Source organism: Eptesicus fuscus, chromosome 8 (genome assembly GCF_027574615.1).
Source record: "Eptesicus fuscus isolate TK198812 chromosome 8, DD_ASM_mEF_20220401, whole genome shotgun sequence".
In the NCBI taxonomy this organism is placed as follows: Eukaryota; Metazoa; Chordata; class Mammalia; order Chiroptera; family Vespertilionidae; genus Eptesicus; species Eptesicus fuscus.
The window spans coordinates 3,538,258-3,560,901 of NC_072480.1; the positions used below are offsets into that span (position 1 = coordinate 3,538,258).

At 40.0% G+C, this 22,644-nt stretch overlaps 1 long non-coding RNA gene across 1 annotated transcript in view; it reads left to right on the forward strand.

Annotated features, from left to right (window-relative positions):
• The window catches only part of LOC129150027 (uncharacterized), a 52,250-nt gene that overhangs the window by 24,551 nt on the left and 5,055 nt on the right, over positions 1-22,644 (forward strand). Inside the window, exon 2 of the long non-coding RNA XR_008556811.1 lies at positions 17,127-17,249. This is a non-coding gene — a long non-coding RNA (uncharacterized LOC129150027). The remainder of the gene's footprint in view (positions 1-17,126; positions 17,250-22,644) is intronic.

The following is a 22,644-nucleotide window of genomic DNA, read 5'->3' on the forward strand; positions in this document are numbered from 1 at the left end:
GATGAATTAACTGACATCTACAGAACATTTCACCCCAAAGCTACAGAATATACATTTTTCTCAAGTGCACATGGGACATTTTCAAATATAGACCACATATTGGGTCACAGGCAAAGTCTCTCCAAATTCAAGAAGACTGAATCATATTAAGCAATCCTCTCAGACAACAATGGCATAATATTAGAAATAAACTACAATAAAAACAATAAAAAATTCAAGCACTTGAAATCTGAATAGCATGCTATTAAATAATGATTGGGTTACCAAAGAGATGAAAGAAGAAGTTAAAAACATCTTGGAAACGAATGACAATGAAAACAAAACAATTGAAAATGTATGGGACACAGTGAAAGCATCCATGAGAGGGAAGTTTATAGCATTACAGGCCTACCTCAAAAAAACAAGAAAAAGTGATAATAAATCATTTAACTCTACAACTTAAAGAATTAGAAAGAAAGCAACAAGAAAAGACCAGAGTGAGCAGAAGGAAGGAAATAATAATGATTAGAGCAGAAATAAATGACATAGAGATAAAAAAAAAAACAATACAAAAGATCAATGAAACCAAGAGATGGTTCTTTGAAAGGATAAACAAGATTGATGAACCTCTAGTCAGGCTCACCAAGAAGCAAAGAGAGAGGACCCAAATAAACAAAATCAGAAATGAAAGAAGTGAAATAACAACAGACCCCACAGAAATACAAGGGATTGTTAAAAAAAATACTATGAACAACTCTATTCCAACAAACTAGACAACCTAGAGGAAATGGACATATTCCTAGAAAAATACAACCTTCCAAAACTCAATCAGGAAGAATCTAAAAATCTCAGTAGGTTGAAACTATGGAGGAAATTGAAGCAGTCATCAAAAAGCTTCCAGCAAACAAAAGCCTCCATAGGCAGCAAAATAGCAGACATATGTTGTAGCAATATCTTTACTGACACAATTCCTTGGGTAGTGGAGACTAAGGAGAAAATAAACAAATGGTTCTACATAAAAATAAAGAGATTCTGCACAGCAAAAGAAACCATCAACAAAACAACAAGAAAGCCCGATGCATGGGAGAACATATTTGCCAATGTTATCTCTGATAAGGGTTTAATCTCCAACATTAACAAGGAACTCATACAACTTAACAAAAGGAAGATAACCCAATGAAAAAATGGGCAAAGGACCTAAATAGACACTTTTTGAAAGAGGACATTCAGATAGCCAAGAGACATATGAAAACATGCTCAAAGTCACTAATCATCTGAGAGATGCAAATCAAAACAACAATGAGGTACCACCTCACACCTGTCAGAACGGCTATCATCAACAAATCAACAAATGACAAGTGCTGGTGAGGATGCGGAGAAACAGGAACCCTCCTTCACTGCTGGTGGGAATGCAGACTGGTGCAGCCACTGTGGAGAACAGTATGGAGTTTCCTCAAAAAATTAAAAATGGAACTGCTATTTGACCCAGTAATACCACTAGTAGGAATATATCCCAAGAAACAGAAACACCAATCAGAAAGGACATATGCACCCCTATGTTCATAGCAGCACAACTTACAATAGCTAAGATTTGGAAACAGTCTAAGTGCCCATCAGCAGATGAATGGATTAGGAAACTGTGGTACATCTACACAGTGGAATACTATGCTGCTGTAAAAAAGAAGGAATTCTTACCATTTGCAACAGCATGGATGGATCTGGAGAGAATTGTGCTAAGTGAAATAAGCCAGTCAGTGAAAGATAAATACCACATGATCTCACTCATTTATGGATAATAAAGAACATTACAAACTGTTGAACAAAAATAGAGGCAAAGAAACATTGAACAGACTGTCAAACTACAGCAGGAAGGTAGGGGATTGTTGTGGGGGGTAAGAGATAAACCGAAGTACTTGTATGCATGCATATAAGCACAACCAACAGATTCAAGACTCTGGGGGCAGGGGGACGAGGGAAAGTGCCGAGGGGTAGTAGAGGCTGGGGGGAGGTCAGTGGGAGAAAAAAAAAGACATGTACTACTATTTGTAATACCTTAAACAGTAAAATTTAAAAAATAAACCAACAAAAAACACAAAGGAGAATACAATGGTGAATTTAAAAAAAAGATTTATGTCTCATGTTGCCCCACCCCATCTATACCTATAATAGGGTAATATGCAAATTGGTCAGGATGCCATCACTTAACGACCGATCAGCAGGAAAGCAGGGCAGCGAGCTACGTGCGACAGAGGCTATGGGCCAGGTGGCCAGCTGAGGCAAGCAGCAGCGAGCTACTCAACTCACACATGGATTCGTGTGCAGGGACACTAGTTGTGTTAGAAAAAGGGAGCTTTTGTTTCCACATGACTTCCTTTTGTAGGAGTACCCCACTGAACTCTTATTGTCAGCAGTAGAGAAAAGAGAAATAACATGGAAAAAGCACAACCATTTTTACTGCAAGGGGCTGGGAAATGTAATTTAGCTATAAGCCCTGGGAGGAGAGGGGGATTCAGTGTGGATAAACAGACTTTGCCAGTGGGCATCTCAGTGTCCCGAACTTCAATCTGATCATGAATTATGGGTTTGTCAATTTTAAGTCACTTATTTTTTTTTACTATTTCTGTCATATCTAGGTAGTTCCTTTAAATGGCTAATTTTTTAAACCCAACCTCTTCTGAACAGTAATATTCCTTTAATAATTATATGATATGCTAGTTACATATTTTTAATACACATTAAATATATATAACTACTGAATGTGACTCACTTAAAATTCTGTACTCCATTGGGTATGTGTGTTACCCCTTGGGAAACACCACATTCCAATTCTGTAGACAATTTATAATGCTTCAAAAAGTAAATGGTTACAAGAATTCACTTCTGTTGTTGTTAATCCTCACCTAAGGATATTTTCCCATTAATTTTTATAGAGAGTGGAATGGAGGAAGAGAGACAGAGAGGGAGAAACATCAATGTGAAAGATGTTTGCCTCTCTGCCCCGACCAGGGATCGAGCCTGCAACCAAGGAATGTGCCCTTGACTGGAATCAAACCTGGGACCCTTCAGTCTGGAGCCAAGGAGATTAAAAATGGTGTCAGAGTAAGTGGATGCTACACAGACATGTTCCAGGACAAAACTGGAATTACAATTAAAATACAAAAACAAAAACAAAACCCAATCCTGAATAACCAACTGAAGACTAGCTAGAGAGAACCCTGATAACCAAGGACAGAAAGTGGAGACCACATAGAGAGTGGTGGGAAGGGCAGAGGTGTGAAGCGGATAGATAGGTTACCACAGACGGCTGCTGGAGTTCCAGAGAGATATTTCAGCTGTGGAGGGTTGCCACTGAGAACTCTGGGGTTTAAACCTCAAGCTGGGCCCCCTATCCCAGAGCATCAGAACTGAGAAAGGTGCACACATAACATCTGGTGTGAAAAACAACAACAACAGGGTTGCTGTCTGCCATGGAAAGATGTCTGGAAGTCCAGGCACCCTCTTAAAGGTTCAATACACAAAATTTTGTGTGCAGCCATTCACCTTGGACTCTTGCAGAGGGAGGGCAGAGTGGACTGGAGCTGTGTGAGCATAAGCCAGAGTTGGGGGTTCTGGGTTTAGAGCTCAGAAGATAGAAACCCCAGTTTCCTTGTTGAGTCATTCCTTCATACTTGGGATGATATCTTTCTCAGGCAGATCTTTACTATCCAGATGGTTTTTGCCTGGGGGAGGACAGTTGCCCCACCCTATAAAAAACCCTTTGTCTCCCCCAGTGGAGTTTCTGAGGCCCAATAAGAGACTGAGAATAACAATTAGCCTCCAGGAAGAAGCAATTGCCCCACCCTGTTGGAAAACCTCTCACCCTACCTGTGGATGATTGTTTGAGGCTACTCATGACCAAATTCAATCAGTTTTCAGGCAGAGATGGGTCTCTGGAGGCTTTGAGTCTTTGCCTGATCTAATTAGTCAGTAACAGCATTTGACAATGTGCTGCACTAGAGATTGGGAGTCATAGCAGATCTACCTAATACATAGTCACAAACCCAAACAGGCAGCCAAAATGGGGTGACAAAGAAACAACCCCCAAATAAAAGAACAAGAGAATTCTCCAGAAGAAGAGCTAAATGAAATGGAGATAAGAAATTTATCAGACATAGAGTTCAGAATAATGATGGCAAAGATGCTCAATAGCATGAGAAAAGGTATAGTAACTATGAAGAATGACAGAATTAATAAAGAACACAGAGGAAGGAATACACCACAGATTAGGGGAAGCCAATGATTGGATCAGTGAATTAGAAGATAGTGCAGTCTTGGGCCAACACTCTGGCTAGGGCAAGAATTCACTTTTAAAAAATATATATATTTTATTGATTTTTTACAGAGAGGAAGGGAGAGAGATAGAGAGTTAGAAACATTGATGAGAGAGAAACATCGATCAGCTGCCTCCTGCACACTCCCCACTGGGGATGTGCCCATAACCAAGGCACATGCCCTTGACCAGAATCAAACCTGGGACCCTTCAGTCCGCAGGCTGACGCTCTAGCCACTGAGCCAAACCAGCTAGGGCAAGAATTCACTTTTTTTATGTGTCCTAAACTTGAGGGTACTTAACAAGAAGTTTGAAGGTTAGTCATGAATTGCATTCTCTATTGAGAAGGGGTGATATGGATTTAGGTATTTAAAATAATGATATAGAGTCTCATTTCTGACTTATTTCTCCTCCCCTTCTATCTCTCCTCCTCAAGCACTAATAGGAAGACCCAGGGAAGTGGGAAAATTTGCATATTTGTTTGGAATGGACAATTTGATATGGCAGTTCTTACAAAAGGGCAAAAAATGGCTAGAAAAGGTACCTAAAGTTGAAATGATACATCAAACTAGAATTTATCACATAAATAAAACATAATAGGGTTTATTTGCCTGATGCCTGAATCCATCTCTGTCCTCATGCTGCTGCTATCACTGCCTTAGCCCCCTGTCATTTCTCATATGCAACAATCACTGTAGTGCTTGTTTTCTTTTCCTTGTTTCCAAAGTTTTCTGAAATAAAATTGATGATATCACATTCCTGCATCTAATTCTTCAATATCTCATAACCACTGGGAGAAAATAGGGGGTATGCAGACCCTTCATTGGCCAGAGTCTGCCTACCCCTAACTGACAGCTCCTGCTTTAATTACCTTGCCAAGTTACCCATAGTTCCCTGAGTGACCTTGCCCCTTCCCTTATTCTCTCTTACATACTACTCTTTCTTTGAAAAACAGTTCCCACTTCCCTGTACCATTGGGCTAACTCTGAGGTGATTCTTCAGGCCTGCTTTTGGCTTCATATCCCCCATCAGCCTCAGGGTGTGTCACTCACTACAACCGGCTGCTGCTTGCTGCTCCCCTCCCAGAGTCCACATTTTGTTCCTGTACTTTTGACACCTGGCTTCATGTTAGAGATTCAAAATATTTTATTAAGGAGAAACAAAGATGGTGGCATAGGTAAGCACCTAAACTGCTGCCTCGTACAATAATTTCAAAACAACAACTAAAAGACAGGAGGACATCATCCAGAACCACAAGAAAGCTGGCTGAGTGGAAATTCTACAATTAGAAGGAAAGAGAAAAGCTCACGGAGAATCAGAGGAGCTGCAAAGGGCTGAGGTACGGAGACACACGAGCAAAGAGGAAGGGAAGGAAGAAGGCCTGGCTGGCTTTCTCTGGCAGGAGGGGAAAGGAAGCCCCCGACTGCACTGAACCCCAGTTCCGACTGCACTGAACCCCAGTTCTGGCTGAAACCCCGTGGACCCAGGCTCATACAGGGGGGAGTCTGGACTGTCAGGTAGAGAGAAAGGCACACAGAGACTCGGAGACTCGGGGGAGCTACAGCAGGCAGGGGTCTGGAGGCGCGTGTGCGTGCATGCCCATTTGCGCAGAGAAGACTGACTGTGGAGATTGCTGCAGGCTTTCCCTAGTGGAAGGGAGTCAGAAGCTCCTGACTGCGCTGAACCCCAGTTCCGACTGCACTGAAACCCAGTTCCAGGCGAGCCCCTGGGGGACTCACACTCTTACAGGGGGAATCTGGACTGTCAGGTGGAAACTCAGGGGAGCCACGGGAGGCAGAGGTCTGGAGGTGCGTGCACAAGGGCAGGGCTGACAAGAAGCCAAGACTGTCTGCTCAGCCCTGAGACTCCGCCCCATCCAAGCTGAGCACAGAGGCTTTTGCAATTTTGCAAGTCTGGTCCTATAAGGCTGTCTCCAGCACAAAAGGTCTCCTGGTGTAGACATAGCTGACACTCACAGCCAATTGGCCTGGAGGTCAATTCCTTGCAGTGATACTAACAACAATCAAGACTTAACTACAACAAGGCTGTACAAACAGTCCACAAAGGGGTGCACCAAGAGTGTTCACCTCAGGTAACTGGGGAGGCCAACCCACTAGGCCATATAGGAAACCTAGCACACAAAGCTATCCTACCAACTCAGGGAAGCAGCGAAAATGCGGAGGCAAAGAAACAGATCACAAATGAAAGAAATGGAGGAGAACAAACGACTGGATATAGAATTCAAAACCACGGTTATAAGGTTTTTCAAGAATTTCCTAGGCCTTAAGGCCGATAAATTTAATGAGACCCTCAAGGATATGAAAAAGGACCAACTAGAAATTAAACATACACTGACTGAAATAAAAAATATTATACAGAGACCCAACAGCAGACTAGAGGAATGCAAGAATCAAGTCAAAGATTTGAAATACAAAGAAGCAAAAAACACTCAACTGGAAAAGAAAAAAGAAAAGAATCAAAAAAGTTGAAGATAGTGTAAGAAGCCTCTGGGACAACTTCAAGCATAACAACATCAGAATTATAGGGTTGCCAGAAGAAGAGAGAGAGCAAGATACTGAAAACCTATTTGAAGAAATAATGACTGAAAATTTCCCCCACCTGGTGAAAGAAATAGACTTACAAGTCCAGGAAGCGCAGAGAACCCCGAACAAAAGGAATCCAAAGAGGACCACACCAAGACACATCATAATTAAAATGTCAAGGGCAAAAGACAAAGAGAGAATATTAAAAGCAGCAAGAGAAAAACAGTTAATTACCTACAAGGGAGCACCCATACGACTGTCAGCTGATTTCTCAACAGAAACTATGCAGGCCACATGGGAGTGGCAAGAAATATTCAAAGTGATGAATAGCAAGAACCTACAACCAAGATTACCCTACCCAGCAAAGTTATCATTCAGAATGGAAGGTCAGATAAAGAGCTTCACAGATAAGAAAAAAGCTAAAGGAGTTCATCACCACCAAGCTAGTATTATATGAAATGCTGAAAGGTATTCTTTAAGAAGAGGAAGAAGAAGAAAAAAGTAAAGATAAAAATTATGAACAACAAATACATACCTATCAACAAGTGAACCTAAAAATCAAGTTAATTAAAAATCTGAGGAACAGAATAAACTGGTGAATATAATAGAATCAGAGGCATAGAAAGGGAGTGGACTGACAATTCTCGGGGGGAAAGAGGTATGGGGGATGCCAGAAGAGACTGGACAAAAATCATACACCTATGGATGAGGACAGTGGGGGGGGGGGAGGTAAGGGCAGAGGGTGGGGTGGGAACTGGGTGGAAGGGAGCTATGGGGGGAAAAAGGAGAAACAATTGTAATAATCTGAACAATAAAGATTTATTAAATTAAAAAAATTATTAAATAAATGAATGGATTATACTTTTTATAGGCAATCTTGGCCCTGGATATAGTCAATTATAAGGTGATATCACTGGGAAGTATAAACTTTACAGAGCATATTTGGATAAAATGAAGTTAAAAAGAAAACTTACACTTTAAGGTCAGTGCATATAGTATCTATGTATTGTACAAAGTTCATTCACTTCATAAATCATACATTTATAGTAATAAGCTAGCGATAAGGGAAAACTTTCATTAGAATTTTGAAATAATAGAATTTCTTAGATTGGAATTGGGAATATTAATGGGTTTTTGAGAGACAGATCCAGGATTTTGCTGTCTTTTTGGCCTTTACATTTCTCCATCTGCCTTAAAGGAAAGATATTTGTCTTCAAAAGAGAAGAGCCCTGGCTAGGTAGCTCAGTTGGTTGGAGCATCATCCCATACACCAATAGGCTATAGGTTTGAGTCCCAGTTATGACACATACCTAGGTGGTGGGTTCGATGCCCAGTTGGGGCATGAATGGGAGGCAACCGATCAATGTTTGTTTCTCACATGGATGTTACACACACACACACACACACACACACACACACACAACACACACAAACACACACACACCCAGATCAATAAAACATGTTTTGGGTTAGAATAAAAGAAAAAAAAAAGGAAGTCCTGAGCTGTCATTTAATGAGCAACAACAACTTTCTTTTGCATGAGCTCTGATGTATCATAAATCACTCTTGCTTTTCAAATGCATAAATAAAAGCTTTTTAACTGAATGATTTATTCTTTGATTGTTAAAAAATATCATCTCATGATGACATAAAGGCCCAAATCTTTGCCTTTGTGGTAGAATGGTAGGGAGATACCTTCATCAAGGTCCACCAGCAACAGAATGACTAATGCAAAGTTATTTGTGCTTATGGAGCAGTTAAATGGCAGAGGCCAAAGCAATCAGAATAAGCTCAGTCCATGGGCCAATGGTGGCAAGGACAGTGATTTAGGGTGGGGTGGGCAGGAAATATTGCAGAGAACACTCTTCTAGGGCTCATTGAGCATAGAAGACATTTCTTTATTCCCTAAATTCAAGGAGATGAAAAGAGGCATTTTGATCATAACAATATAGAGCTAAACTTTTAGGATTCTGAAACAAGCTTTGCAGAATTCACATCTTATAGATCCTGTATTGTATGGATTGTAATGTTGGTCAGCTTAGGCTAGACTATGCTGCAGTAACAAGGTCCAAATTCCAGCGGCTTAAAGTAAGTTGGCCAGCTTGCCTTTAAATAGTGGCCCCAGGCTACTTAACATTTTTCAACTCTGCCAACTTAGAAATCTATGTTTTCAGATGTATTAATGGATAAGAGAACCTGGAGAAAGCAAACTGGAATTTAACTTCCTCAGGCTGGAAATACACATAATTCTGCTTACATATGGGCTAGGAAAAGTAGCTTAACTTTTTGGCCAGGGAAAAGAAATGGTTAGATGAATACATATCATGTGCTGAAACAGTTAACATCTCTCTGTAGATTCTATGTTGAATTTGAGAGTTAGGAATTAAATTGGGAATAGAAATAGGGAAGAAAAACCATGCTTCCTAAACTGCAATTAAGACAAAAACGGTATTCTTTAAGCACTGAATATTTTTTCTTTTTATTTTTTCTTTATTGAATAAAGTATTACATATGTGTCCTTATCCCTCCATTGCCCCTCCTCATGCCCTCACCCCATGTTGTCTGTGTCCATTGGTTAGGCTTATATGCATGCATACAAGTCCTTTGGTTCATCTCTCCCCCTACCTTCCCTCTGAGGTTTGACGGTCTGATCGATGCTTCTCTGTCTCTGGACCTGTTTTTGTTCATCAGTGTAAGTTGTTCATTATATTCCACAAATCTGTGAGATTATGTGATATTTATCTTTCTCTGATTAGCTTATTTCACTTAGCATAATGCTCTCCAGTTCCGTCCATGCTGTTGCAAATGGTAAGAATTACTTCTTTTTTTACAGCAGCATTGTATTCCATTGTGTAGATGTACCACAGTTTTTTAATCCACTCATCTTCTGATGGGCACTTAGGCTGTTTCCAAATCTTAGCTATGGTAAATTGTGCTGCTATGAACATAGGGGTACATATATCCTTTCTGATTGGTGTTTCTAGTTTCTTGGGATATATTCTTAGAAGTGGGATCACTGGGTCAAGTGGGAGTTTCATTTTTAGTATTTTGAGGAAACTCCATACTGTTTTCCACAGTGGCTGCACCAGGCTGCATTCCCACCAGCAGTGCAGGAGTACCAGGGTGTTTCTCAGTATCTAGAAGGGTTCAGGAATCTGGAGAATGGCTGTGAGTAAATTAATAAAGAGACTATACATGAAAGATAAAATTGGAATACATGGGGGAGCCAGGGAAGGCTTAGTTTTAGTAAGTAAATTCTCCTTGGATCTCCAGACCCAGAGCTTTTTATTCACACATTTTTGTCCTAAAGCAAAGCAAACACACATATAAAAGGTAAAGTTTGGTAAGTAGTAAAGTATCAGGTTTGGGGAACTGCCTTCAGCTGTTCAGCTGTTTGGCCAGTGGCAGGTAATAACATGTAGATTTTCAGGATTTGGGGAAATGCCCTCAGCTGTCTGGCAGCAGGCAATGATATGTGTCTTCAGGTTTGGGGAAATGTTTTCGGCTTTTCCAGAAGCAGGTAATATGACTCAGCCCTATGAAGCCTCAATGTTCACCAACCTTTGGATGAACTTCTTGCATTTATGACTTGCTGGAATTAGCCCCCAGCACAGAAGGGTTCCTTTTTCTCCACATCCTCGCCAGCACTTGTCATTTGCTTACTTGTTGATGATAGCCATTCTGACAGGTGTGAGATGGTACCTCATTGTTGTTTTGATTTGCATCTCTCAGATGATTCGTGACTGAGCATGTTTTCATATGTTTCTAGGCCTTCTGTATGTCCTCTTTCAAAAAGTGTCTATTTAGATCCTTTGCCCATTTTTTGATTGGATTGTTTATCTTCCTTTTGTTAAGTTGTATGAGTTCTCTGTAAATTTTGGAGATTAAACCCTTATCTGAAATATCATTGGCAAATATGTTCTCCCATGCAGTGGGCTTACTTGTTTTGTGGATGGTTTCTTTTGCTGTGCAGAAGCTCTTTATTTTGATGTAGTTTCATTTGTTTATTTTTTCTTTAGTTTTCATTGCCCTAGGAAATGTGTCAGTAAAGGTATTGCTATGTCATATGTCTGCTATTTTGTTGCCTATGGAGTCTTGTAGGATTTTCATTGTTTCCCGTCTTATGTTTAAGACAGTTAGCCATTTTGAGTTTGTTTTTGTGTATGGTGTAAGCTGGCGATTTAGTTTCATATTTTTGCATGTATCTGACCAGTTTTCCCAGCACCATTTATTGAAGAGACTGTCTTGCCTCCTTTGTCAAATATTAATTGAGCATAGTGGCTAGTGTTGATCTCTGGGTTCTCTGTTCTGTCCCATTGGTCTATATGTCTGTTCTTGTGCAAGTACCAGGCAGATATGAGAACTGTGGCTTTGTAATATAGCTTGATATCTGGTATTGTGATCCCTCCAACTTTGTTCTTCTTTCTTGGGATTGCTGTGGCTATTCAGAGTCTTTTTTTTATTTCAGATGAATTTTTGGAGTGTTTGTTCTAGGTCTCTGAAATATTCTGTCGGTATTTTAATGGGGAGTGCATTGAATCTGTAGATTGCTTTGAGCAGTATGGATATTTTAATGATGTTGATTCTACCAATCAATGAACATGGTATGTTCTTCCATTTGTTTATATCTTTCTCTATCTCTTTTTTCAACATCCCATTATTTTCTGAGTACAGGTCTGTAGGGAGTGGCTCTAGGGTCAAGCCTCAGGCTGACCTGTGGCAGGGCCACAAACAAATCCCAGCCGGGAGGGCAAAGCTCTCCCAGCATAATTAAGCCTGACTTTGTAGCCCTCCCTAATTTCCTCCTAAGTAGCTAATGGACTGTGGGAGGTGCAGCAAGTGTTGCCAAAACAAGAACACTTGTATACATGTTAATCTACTCTTGTTTTAATCAGACTATAAAATGAAGCATTGGCTTGCAGGCTGGGTCTTTTGTGTCCTCATCCAGGCACAGGAGATCCACCGAGCCCCAGATGTATTCTCTTATCTGTCTTTTCTTCAATCCTTCACTGCCCCTCCTCAGGTTCACCCTTGGCCATGCTGGCGCAGCACACAGGTCTTTTACCACCTTAGTTGATTGCTAAGTATCTTAATTTTTTTTTTGGTGCAATGGTAAATGGGATTGCTTTTAAAATTCTCTTTCTGGGAGTTCATTATTGGTTTACAGAGAAGCCATAGACTTCCGGGTGTTAATTTTGTATCCTGCTACATTGCTGAATTCATTTATTAAGTCTAGTAGTTTATTCATGGTGTCTTTGGGATTTTCTATGTACAATATCATGTCATCCGTGAATAAGGACAGTTTTACTTCTTTTCCAGTTTGGATGCCTTTTATTTCTTCTTCTTGTCTGATCGCAATGGCTAGTACTTCCAGTACTATGTCAAAGAGGAGTGGGGAGAGTGGTCATCCCTGTCTTGTTCCTGTTCTTAGGGGAAATGGTTTTAGTTTTTGCCCATTGAGTATGATGTTGACTGTGGGTTTGTCATATATGGCTTTTATTATGTTGAGATATAATCCTTCTATTCCCACCTTGCTGAGAGTTTTTATCAAGAAAGGGTGTTGGATTTTGTCAAATGCTTTTTCTGCATCAATGGATACGATAATATGGTTTTTATCTCTCAGTTTGTTTATGTGGTGTATCACATTTATTGATTTGCGGATGTTGTACCATCCTTCATCCCGAGGATAAATCCCACTTGGTCATGGTGTATAATCTTTCTAATGTAATGCTGTATTAGATTTGCTAGAATTTTGTTGAGGATTTTGGCGTCTATGTTCATGAGAGACATTGGCCTGTATTCTCGTTCTTTGTATTGTCTTTATCTGGTTTTGGGATTAGGGTAATCCCAAATGGCTTTGTAGAAAGAGCTTGGAAGTGTTCCTTCCTCTTGAATTTTTTTGAATAGTCTGAGGAAGATAGGTTTTATTTCTTCTTTGAATGTTTGCTAAAACTCCCCTGTGAAGCCATCTGGTACAGGACTTTTGTTTGTAGGAAGGTTTTTTTTTTTTTTTTTAATGCTTCAATTTCCTCCATAGTTATCAGCATATTCAGATTTTTTAATTCCTCCTGGTTGAGTTCTGGAAGGTCGTATTTTTTAGGAATATGTCAATTTCTTCTAGGTTTACCAGTTTGTTGGAGTAGAGTTGCTCATAGTATTTTTTTTTTTACGTTTCTTCATATTTCTGTGGGGTCTGTTGTTATTTCACCTCTTTTGTTTCTGTTTTGTTTACTTGGATCCTCTCTCTTTGCTTCTTGGTGAGCCTGGCTAGAGGTTCATCAATCTTGTTTGTCCTTTCAAAGAACCATCTCTTGGTTTCATTGATCTTATGTATTGGTCTCTAGGTCATTTATTTCCTCTTTGATCTTTATTATTTCCTTTCTTCTGATCACACTGGACTTTTACTGTTGCTCTCTTTCTAATTCTTCAAGTTGCAGAGTCAGATGGTTTATTACCAATTTTCTTGTTTTTTTTGAGGTAGGCCTGTAATGTTATGAACTTCCCTCTCAGGACTGCTTTCATTGTGTCCCAAAGATTTTGAATTGTTGTGTTTTCATTGTTGTTTGTTTCCAGGATGTGTTTTATTTCTTCTTTGATCTCTTTGGTAACCCACTCATTGTTTAATAATGTGTTATTCAGCCTCCAAGTGTTTGAATTTTTGTGATTGTTTTTACTGTAATTGATTTCTAATTTTATGCCATTGTGATGTGAGAAGATGCTTGATATGATTTCAATCCTTTTGAATTTGGAGAGACTTTGCCTGTGTCCCAATATGTGGTCTGTCTTTGAAAATGTCCCATGTGCGCTTGAGAAGAATGTATATTCTGTAGTTTTGGGGTCGAATGTTCTAAAGATGTCAATTAAGTACATCTGATCTAGTGAGGCGTTTATGATTGATGTTTCTTTGCTAATTTATTGTCTAGAGGATTTATCCAGTGATGTTAATGGGGTATTCAAGTCTCCTACTATGATTGTGTTGCTGTCAATCTCTTCCCTGATATGTTCCAGAAGTTTTTTTATGTATTTTGGTGCTCCTGCATTGGGTGCATAAATATTTACCAGAGTTATATCCTCTTGTTGTATCGATCCCTTTAGAATTATGATGTGGCCTTTATTTTCTCTTGTTATGGTCTTCATTTAGACATCTATTTTGTCAGATATAAGTATTGTTACCCGAGCTTTTTTTTTTTTTTTTTTTTTTTCATTTCTATTTGCCTGGTAGGTATTTTTCCATCCCTTCACTTTCAGTCTGTGTGAGTCCCTTGTTCTGAGGTGGGTCTCCTGTAGACAATATATATAGGGGTTATGTTTTCTTATCCATTCACTCACTGGATGTCTTTTGATTGGAGCATTTAATCCATTTAGGTTTAATATTATTATTGATATGTACTTGTTTGTAGCTATTTCTGTACTTTATGCCCGTGTTCCTTCCTCCCTTTCTATTTCTTCTTTTTACAGCATTCCTTTAGCATTTCTTGCATTGCTGTCTTCATAGTGATAAACTCCCTTAGCCTTTTTTGTCTGCAAAGCTCCTTATTTCCCCTTCAATTTTGATTGATAATCATGCTGGATAGAGAATTCTTGGATTCAGCCCTTTGCTTTGCATCACTTTGTATACCACCTTCCATTCTCTTCTAGCTTGATGTGTTTCTGTTGAGAAATCATTTGATAATCTGATGGGGGATCCTTTGTAGGTAACTCTCTGTCTCTCTCTTGCAGCCTTTAAGATTCTCTCTTTCTCATTAACATTTGCTATTGTAATTATGATGTGTCTTGGTGTGGGTCTTTTGGGATTCATCTTGCTTGGGACTCTCTGTACTTGTGTAACTTTTTTCTTCCCCATATCCAGGAAGTTTTCTGTCATTATTTCTTCAAATAGTTTTTCTAATCCCTGCTGCTCTTCTTGTCCTTCTGGAAGCCCTATTATATGTATGTTACTTCATTTCGTGTTGTCCCAAAGCTTCCCTTAGGCTCTCCTCCTGCTTTTTAATATTTTTCTCCAGTTGCTGTTCAGATTGAGCTTGTTTCTCTACCTTATCTTCTAACTCACTGATTTGGTCCTCTGCTTCTTCTAGCCTACTGTTGAAACTTTCCATGGTGTTTTTGATTATAGCTATATCACTTTTGATTTCTTCCTGATTTTTGCATAGGTTGTTGATTTTCTCATCCATCTGCTGTATCTCTGTTACTCTGAATTCTTTCTGTCATGTTGCATGCTTCCATTTCACTAATTTTCTTTCTTGGTGATTCCTCATTTTCTTTCCTCTGGTGATTGTGTAGTCTCTCCATTTTGACTATCACCAGAAGGTTCAAAGGTCAAGTTGCATGGGCCTGGGCCATTTGCAGTGGGAGCTTCACACCACCCAAGTGTCATTGAAGAGCTCCGACACTAAGACATGTGGCTGCCATGGGTTGGTGAGAGCCGTGCTCGCCCAGGATCAGAGTCACCAGCGCTCAGTGTGGCCTTGTGAAACAGGGACCCCTCCTGTGCCTCACTGAAACAGAGACCCTGCTGGCGTGTGCCAAAAATCAAAGTCCCCTAGCACATGCCAGGAGTCAGCATTCCCTTTTTCCACACCAAAAATTGAGTGTCAGAGTCTCTGTTGCTTGGTGTAGCCTCGTGCTGAGAATCAGGGTCCGTGTGTGTGCATGCACCAAGAATTGGAGTTACTGGCTCTTAGTGTGAATGCACTGGGAATCAGGGATCCCAGACACATGCGATGAGAAACAGAGTCAAGTCACTGCTGCCCAGTGCTGCCTCTTGCCTGGAGAATCAGAGTCCCGGTCAGCTTGGGGGACCACGTTGCACAGTAGCACTGTGTTGGCAGGAGGTCCACTCCTGTGCTGTGAAAACAGACTTCTTGTGCTTGCCCAGAATCGAAGTCAGGTGGCACTGCCTCCCTGCGTGGGCATGGGGTTTGGTCGCCCAATTGAGTTGTGGGGAATAGATTTCCAGTGTCAGAGCACTCCCAGGCTCAAATTCCTATAGCTGCGCTGCGGCCCTGTGCGAGGGGTGGGTCTAGCAGTTCCTATGGCACTGTCACAAGCCTGTGGGGGAGGGGATGGGCTCTGTGACTCACAGAATCTGCGGGCAGGATGTCTGGATTCTTGGTGTCTGTGGGTCTGCAGCTGTGGTCACAAATCTCTGTCCCCAGTGGCAGCAGGGTCCCAGTTTGTGTCTGAGATCAGCCTGGGTGGTGCTGAGGCCAGGAGCCTAGTCTTAAGCAGCTCTGTTTTTCAAGATGGCGTGGTCTCTGTGCCCGTGCTGGCCACCCCCGGAGTGTCCACGGTGGCAGCAGGGTTCCACCGTCTAAGACAGCCCGGTTTGCAGCCCCTTGCACGACCTGCAGGATTTAGCTATCTTTAGCTCATACACACACACACCACACACATCCATACACTCCTCTATCACTCCCTCACTTTTTCACACTCTCTCCCTCCCTACCTTCCTGCCAGTCACCATCTTGTAGAACCTCTCCTTTGTCTATAAATCTTTTTTTAATTATTGTTTAAAGTATTACATATATCTCCTTTTTCCCGAATTGACCCCTCCCCAGCCACTCCCACCCTCTAGGACAAGCCCCCACCACCCCAGTGTTTGTGTCCATTGGTTATTCTAATATGCATGCATACAAGTCCTTTGGTTGATCTCTAACCCCCACCCGCACCTCCCCTGCCGTCCCTCTGAGGTTGGGTGGTCTGTTCAGTGTTTCTTTGTCTCTGGATCTATTTTGGTTCATCAGTTTATGTTGTTCATTATATTTCACATATGAGTGAGATCATGTGATATTTATTTTTCTCCAACTGGCTTATTTCACTTAGCATTGTTGTAATGTACCCTGCGAATCACACAATGATGCCTCAAGAAGTTGAATTAAGGAGCCACATTTATTTCATAAGCCGGCAGCTACAAGGGTGCAATAGCACTCCAAATCTCACAGCCACAAATGGTAGTACCATCAGGCTTATATAGGCAAATATCACAAAGGTATAGATTACATCTTTAGGTTTGGAATGAGGAACCTGGTTTTCAAAAAGCAGTTACAGAAGCTAAATTGAGCCAGTTAGTTATTTACAAGGATTAATTATAGTTTTAGGTCTTGGAGTCACTGAGTCAACAGAAAATACATTCCCTGGAGCCACTGAAGCAATTAAAGCAATTGTGCTGTCCTGGTCTCCAGGTGCAGAGGAATGGATTTTGAAAGAGCAGCAAAACCACAATCAATGGGGTATATACTTGAATAGGGTGATTTATATAAGTTCAGGAAATCAAAATAACTTCTCTATTATTTTAGCAAGCAAACAATTACAGAAGCCAGAACAGCAGGGTGAAAAATTAAACAGCAGTTTTTACCCAAGATGATTGCTACCATGCTTCAGCAGAATTCTCTCCAGGTCCATCCATGCTGCTGCAAATGGTAAGAGTTCCTTCTTTTTTATAGCAGCATAGTATTCCATTGTGTAGATGTACCAATGTTTTTTAGCCCACTCATCTGCTGATGGGCACTTAGGCTGTTTCCAAATCTTAGCTATTGCAAATTGTGCTGATATGAACATAGGGGTGCATATATCCTTTCTGAAGAGACATAAATCTTTAATGTGAACACCTACAGAGACTTGGGGTGGTTAAAGCCATTAGCTTCCTTGAATGAAAGGAGTCTCACTCTATTAATAGCCAAATGGAATTTGGACCTGGTTTCCTAATGGTCTTTATTAATGAAAAATTCCTGTGCCAAAGAGAAAGTCAGTACTGGCCTCTTAGTTTCAATTCCAATAAAAAATGAACTGAGTCATCAAAATTTCAGAAAGCACATTTTTAATTATTCATTTTTGAAACAGTACTTTGAAGATTGAAAGAATAACTTTCAGTAGTGTTGAGCTTAGATGAGCCCAAGTTGACTCCATTCCCTCCCCTTAGCACCTGATCCAGATGTGTACTGGACCTCTCATCTCCAGTTCATTTTGAGGCTGGGGCAGCAGAGCAGGAACTTGATAGTACTTTCCTTTTATCCTTGTGTCTGTAACTCCAGCATCAGCACTAGTATAGACAAGGGGGTATGGGTACATAAGTACAGCTCCTGTAGCTTGTAGCTGCAGAATCCAGGCTTCCACTGTGGAATATGAATGTCATAACAAGCATGTCCTGACCCACTGCCTCCATGAGCTGAGTCTGAGCTTGACAAAGAGTTAGGATCCGCTGTCTACTTAGTCTTATGTACTGAGCAATTGTCCATGCAATTAAAAGGAATTCTATTTGGCAATTCTATTCGATTCTAACAGTCAGGGAGATATTACCTGGGAGATATATAATAGATTTCCATAGATATATCTATATAAGCAACCACAGCCCAATAGCTGATACCCTGCTGGGGTTGTGGCTTTTGGTATCCTCTTTGACCTTTTGCTTACAAGCCTGGGAGAAAAAAACTGGTTTGTCTTTGAATATGACAGCCCATACACTGAGCATAAAGATGGGGTGTCAGCAGTAAATACAAGGCTCTAATACTCCTATAGGTAATTCTTGTTGATGCAGGAAAAGGCAGCAAATGTGAAGGTCAAACATGGGGGAGGCCAGAGGACATTTAGGATAAAAATTTAATGATTATGAATCAGTTGAGAATATTTATGTATTTTCAGTGTGTGGCTGAAACTACTTAATAACCAGCAACATTCTACCAGGTATCTATTCAATAAAGTTTATAGGTAACAAATAAATTATGTGAAAAATATCTTGATGGATGTAAGTAAACACATCGAGGTGCTCAGCAGGAAAGCCAGTCAGAGTGAAGGGGAGGAGAGAACTGAGACCACGCAGCCCAGGCAAGTACCCACCCTGGAAGGTGAAGGGGACCTACAGGCTCAGTCAGTCAACTTACTTGACTCAGAAAATTTCATAATACAGTCCATCTGCAGACCTTGCTTTGACTCACTGTAACTGGTCTGGGTTACCCATGACCTCTTTTCCATATGCCCTTTCCTTTGTGCATTTCCACTAGTGCCTCCCTCCCCATCACTAGCTAATTGAGCAATGGCCATCCGTTTAGCAGGGGTCTTCAAACTTTTTAAACAGGGGGCCAGTTCACTGTCCCTCAGACCGTTGGAGGGCCGGACTATAGTTTAAAAAAAACTATGAACAAATTCCTATGCACACTGCACAGATCTTGTTTTGAAGTAAAAAAACAAAATGGCAAAAACACCCGCATGTGGTTTGAGGACGCTGGGTTTAAAGAATACCATCAAGTCCAGCAATCACTAACAAAAAGTATATTAGAAATAAACAATTTTCTGCCTAAAATAAGTTCATATACACACAATGAGATTAAAGAGAAGTCCTCCCTGAGGTAAAAAAACATTATCGTGGACCTAGAGTTTTGCATGCTGGGCTTTGCCTTAAACTCATAAGTCTTGAGGAGTGCATCCCATCCACCCCAATCTAGACACATGGAACAGAAAGACTGACAGTAGCATAGGCAAAGGCACTTTCAGCCAAATAGTATGGGCTTCAATTTCAAGGTTCTAGTGGGTAAACAGGTCCAGATGTTTTAACGCCCTGGTGGTGAAGAAAAACAGAACACTTTGGATATATTCAACTTCCCCCTTCTAATTTTTAATGATATTATTTTTAAAAAATATTTTTTAATTGATTTCAGAAAGGGGAAGAGAGACATAAACATCAATGATGAGAGAGAATTATTGATCAGCCACCTCCCGCATGTCCCACACTGGGATAGAGCCCGTAACCTGGGCATGTGTCCCAACCGGGAATCAAACCATGATCTTCTGGTTCACAGATTGATGCTCAACTACTAAGCCACGCTGGCTGGGCAATGATATTATTCTTAATAATGGACTCGAAACTGTGGAACATGGGCAAAGGTACATCTTCTATAATTGCTTCAGGCTGGCTTTCAAGGTTATCAGAATGCCCCTACCTGAGAATCTGAATGAGAGTTACCTAGAGAGAAGGGCTTGTAATGGACAGTCCTGAAGGCTAGTGTGGTGGTGTGAGGGTGGCTATGCTATAAGGAGTGTAGGACAATTATATTAATGTTTACTTATTACATTACTTATTCGTAATTGGTTTTTGTTTCTTGAAGAAGAGTTTGAGGTCCTCAATGGACTTATAAGAGTATCAGGATGAGGTTCTTGTGGGGACTTATAAAAAATAGATTTAATTCAAGATAAATAAGTAATTAGGTATTTAATAGGATCATAGGCATATATCCTATGAAAACAGAAAGAACACTAAGATTAATCAATATAGTAAATTATAAATCAGTTGAGAAGATTTCTAAATGTAAGGCTTTTGCTGGAAAGAAAGCAAGCAGTGACAACTTGACAGACTGTCTATAGGTAGAATATCTCTGGTGATGTTGTTAGGTGCTGAGGTTTGAAGACAGTTAACTGCACTGGGGTTTAATGCCTATAATTGGGCATTGTGATTTTTATTGAAACAGAATTTCTCTCCCTAGAAATCACCCTCATTTTTATTAAAGACACTGTATTAGGTTTTAACTTGAGCTGATTATTTGTATAAACACAATAAGAATAGTAATTGATTATATAGGCTTTTCCAGACTTACTTTGCTGGAATTTTACTTATAAGATGAATATTCAGATTGAGTTTCAGTCAGCCTCTCAGGGCACAGAAGGCAAGTCACACAGCTGCCATCTGGCTTTGCCTGCAAGGGTTTGGGTGGATTCCTCAAGTTATTGAGGTCCCCAAAATGTCTTGAGATTCTCTCTGCCATCTCCCAGGAAAGCAACCTTCATTCCTTATCTGAAAAGATTGCTGTGAATCAAGTGAACAAGCAAGGAACCAAGCCATTTCTTCAAGGTATTCTTACTGGCTTTAAAGTCAACTTTTTTTTTTAAAATATATTTTATTGATTTTTTACAGAGAGGAAGAGAGAGGGATAGAGAGTTAGAAACATCGATCAGCAGCTGCCTCTTGCACACCCCCTACTGGGAATGTGCCCGCAACCAAGGTACATGCCCTTGACCGGAATCGAACCTGGGACCCTTCAGTCCGCAGGCCGACGCTCTATCCACTGAGCCAAACCGGTTTCGGCAAAGTCAACTTTTATTCCTTAAGACTTTTAGTGACATCTAGAGGCTTGGCATGTCTCTCTCAGATATGACATTCTAGTAAAAGTCTTAGTTAATAATTGGAACCTAGTTTTATAAAGAAAATAGATTCTTATTGGTTTTATTCAAATAAATATATTGCTATGAAGTAATACTCATTGAGGGTTATCATATTCTGAAGGAATAAGGTAGGGAGAAAAATATAAATGCTTCCATATTGCTTATAAAAATATAATTTACCAAATCATTATAGGGAAATAAAAATAAGCTTCCTTATATCTGAAAAACAGAGAGATTTCTTAAAAATTAGTAATATTTTGAGGGAGGTGGGGGCGACCAGGGAGAGGTCAATGGGTGAAAAAGGAGACTTATGTAACACTTTAAACAATAAAGAATTAAAATACACAAATAAAATAGAAACAAACATTTAAAAAATTAGTAATATTTTGAACAAAGTCATAAGAATGAAAAATGACAAACTTAAAATGACATGGTTATAGACTTGACCATAAAACAAATGACAAAGAACCTTACTTTTAAGTAAGATATAATATTCTAAGGTAATATTTCTTGGCAAATAATAATTGTTATGAAATGACATAAAAGTTTATATTCTTAGATTTAATATAGTTTTAATATATAAAGAACAAACAATATGCAAGATTTTCATGCACATAGCTCATTGGAAGTGGGTACTGAGTGGAAGTGGGTACATAATATAGTTTTAATATATAAAGAACAAACTTAGAAACAATGGGCTTCAAAACAATGGGTGATTTCTAGGGAGAGAAATTCTGTTTCAATAAAAATCACAATGCCCAAAGAACAATTTATGAACTGTAAACAATTCATAAATGTCCCAATGTGTGAATCACAAACATCTGGAGTACTATTGCCAGAGGATTCCCATAGGCAACTATTACCCTAGGCTTGCCTGGTGTCACAGAAGGACACTTGCTACCCTTAAGAATTTCCTATTTGAACTCAACTCTGAATCTTTGCAAGTTCCTTTCTAGAGCACACTGAAATTTCCAGATTATCCATTTTAATACAAATATATATATATATATATATATATATATATTAAAAATAGTTATTATTATTAATTCTTATTTGGCAGAGCTTCCCCGGTAATTTTTCAAGCATAATAAACACACCTAATTAATTTTAAAACTTAGAAGAGAAAATGTTAGGGGCAGAAATAGAATATTGGGAACTAATTATAAGAAATATTAATCATACTGTTAACTCTTGATGGTTCTGTTCTGATGAGAAAAAGCACATTCTAACCTCACCAAGAGTTGTACACCCTGGGACATGGGAGCTAACATCGGAATGCAGTCCATCCTCCTTCTGAGAACTGCCTATCATTATGGAAAGATTTACAACCTTGTGGACGAAATAATCTACAACTCCCAGCCCCTATTACCTGTAATTTGGTCCCAGAGGCTCCCACCCTCCTGCGCCCCTCCTCCCCCGCCCCTGCAGCCTGCATGTCTTGTAACCCATAATGATTATCCCATGTCTACTTTCCCATGCCTATAATTCCTACTTACCCATGTAATCTTTGTCCTTATACCCAATATAAGCAGCTGGCTTATGGTGGGGTGCAGAGCAGATTTTTGTGGATGACGTTCTGCTCTCCCATACTGCCGGCAGTATTGGAACAAACCTTCGTATATGATACAACCCTGTCTCTGCATAATTGGTTGAAGTAGTGACAGG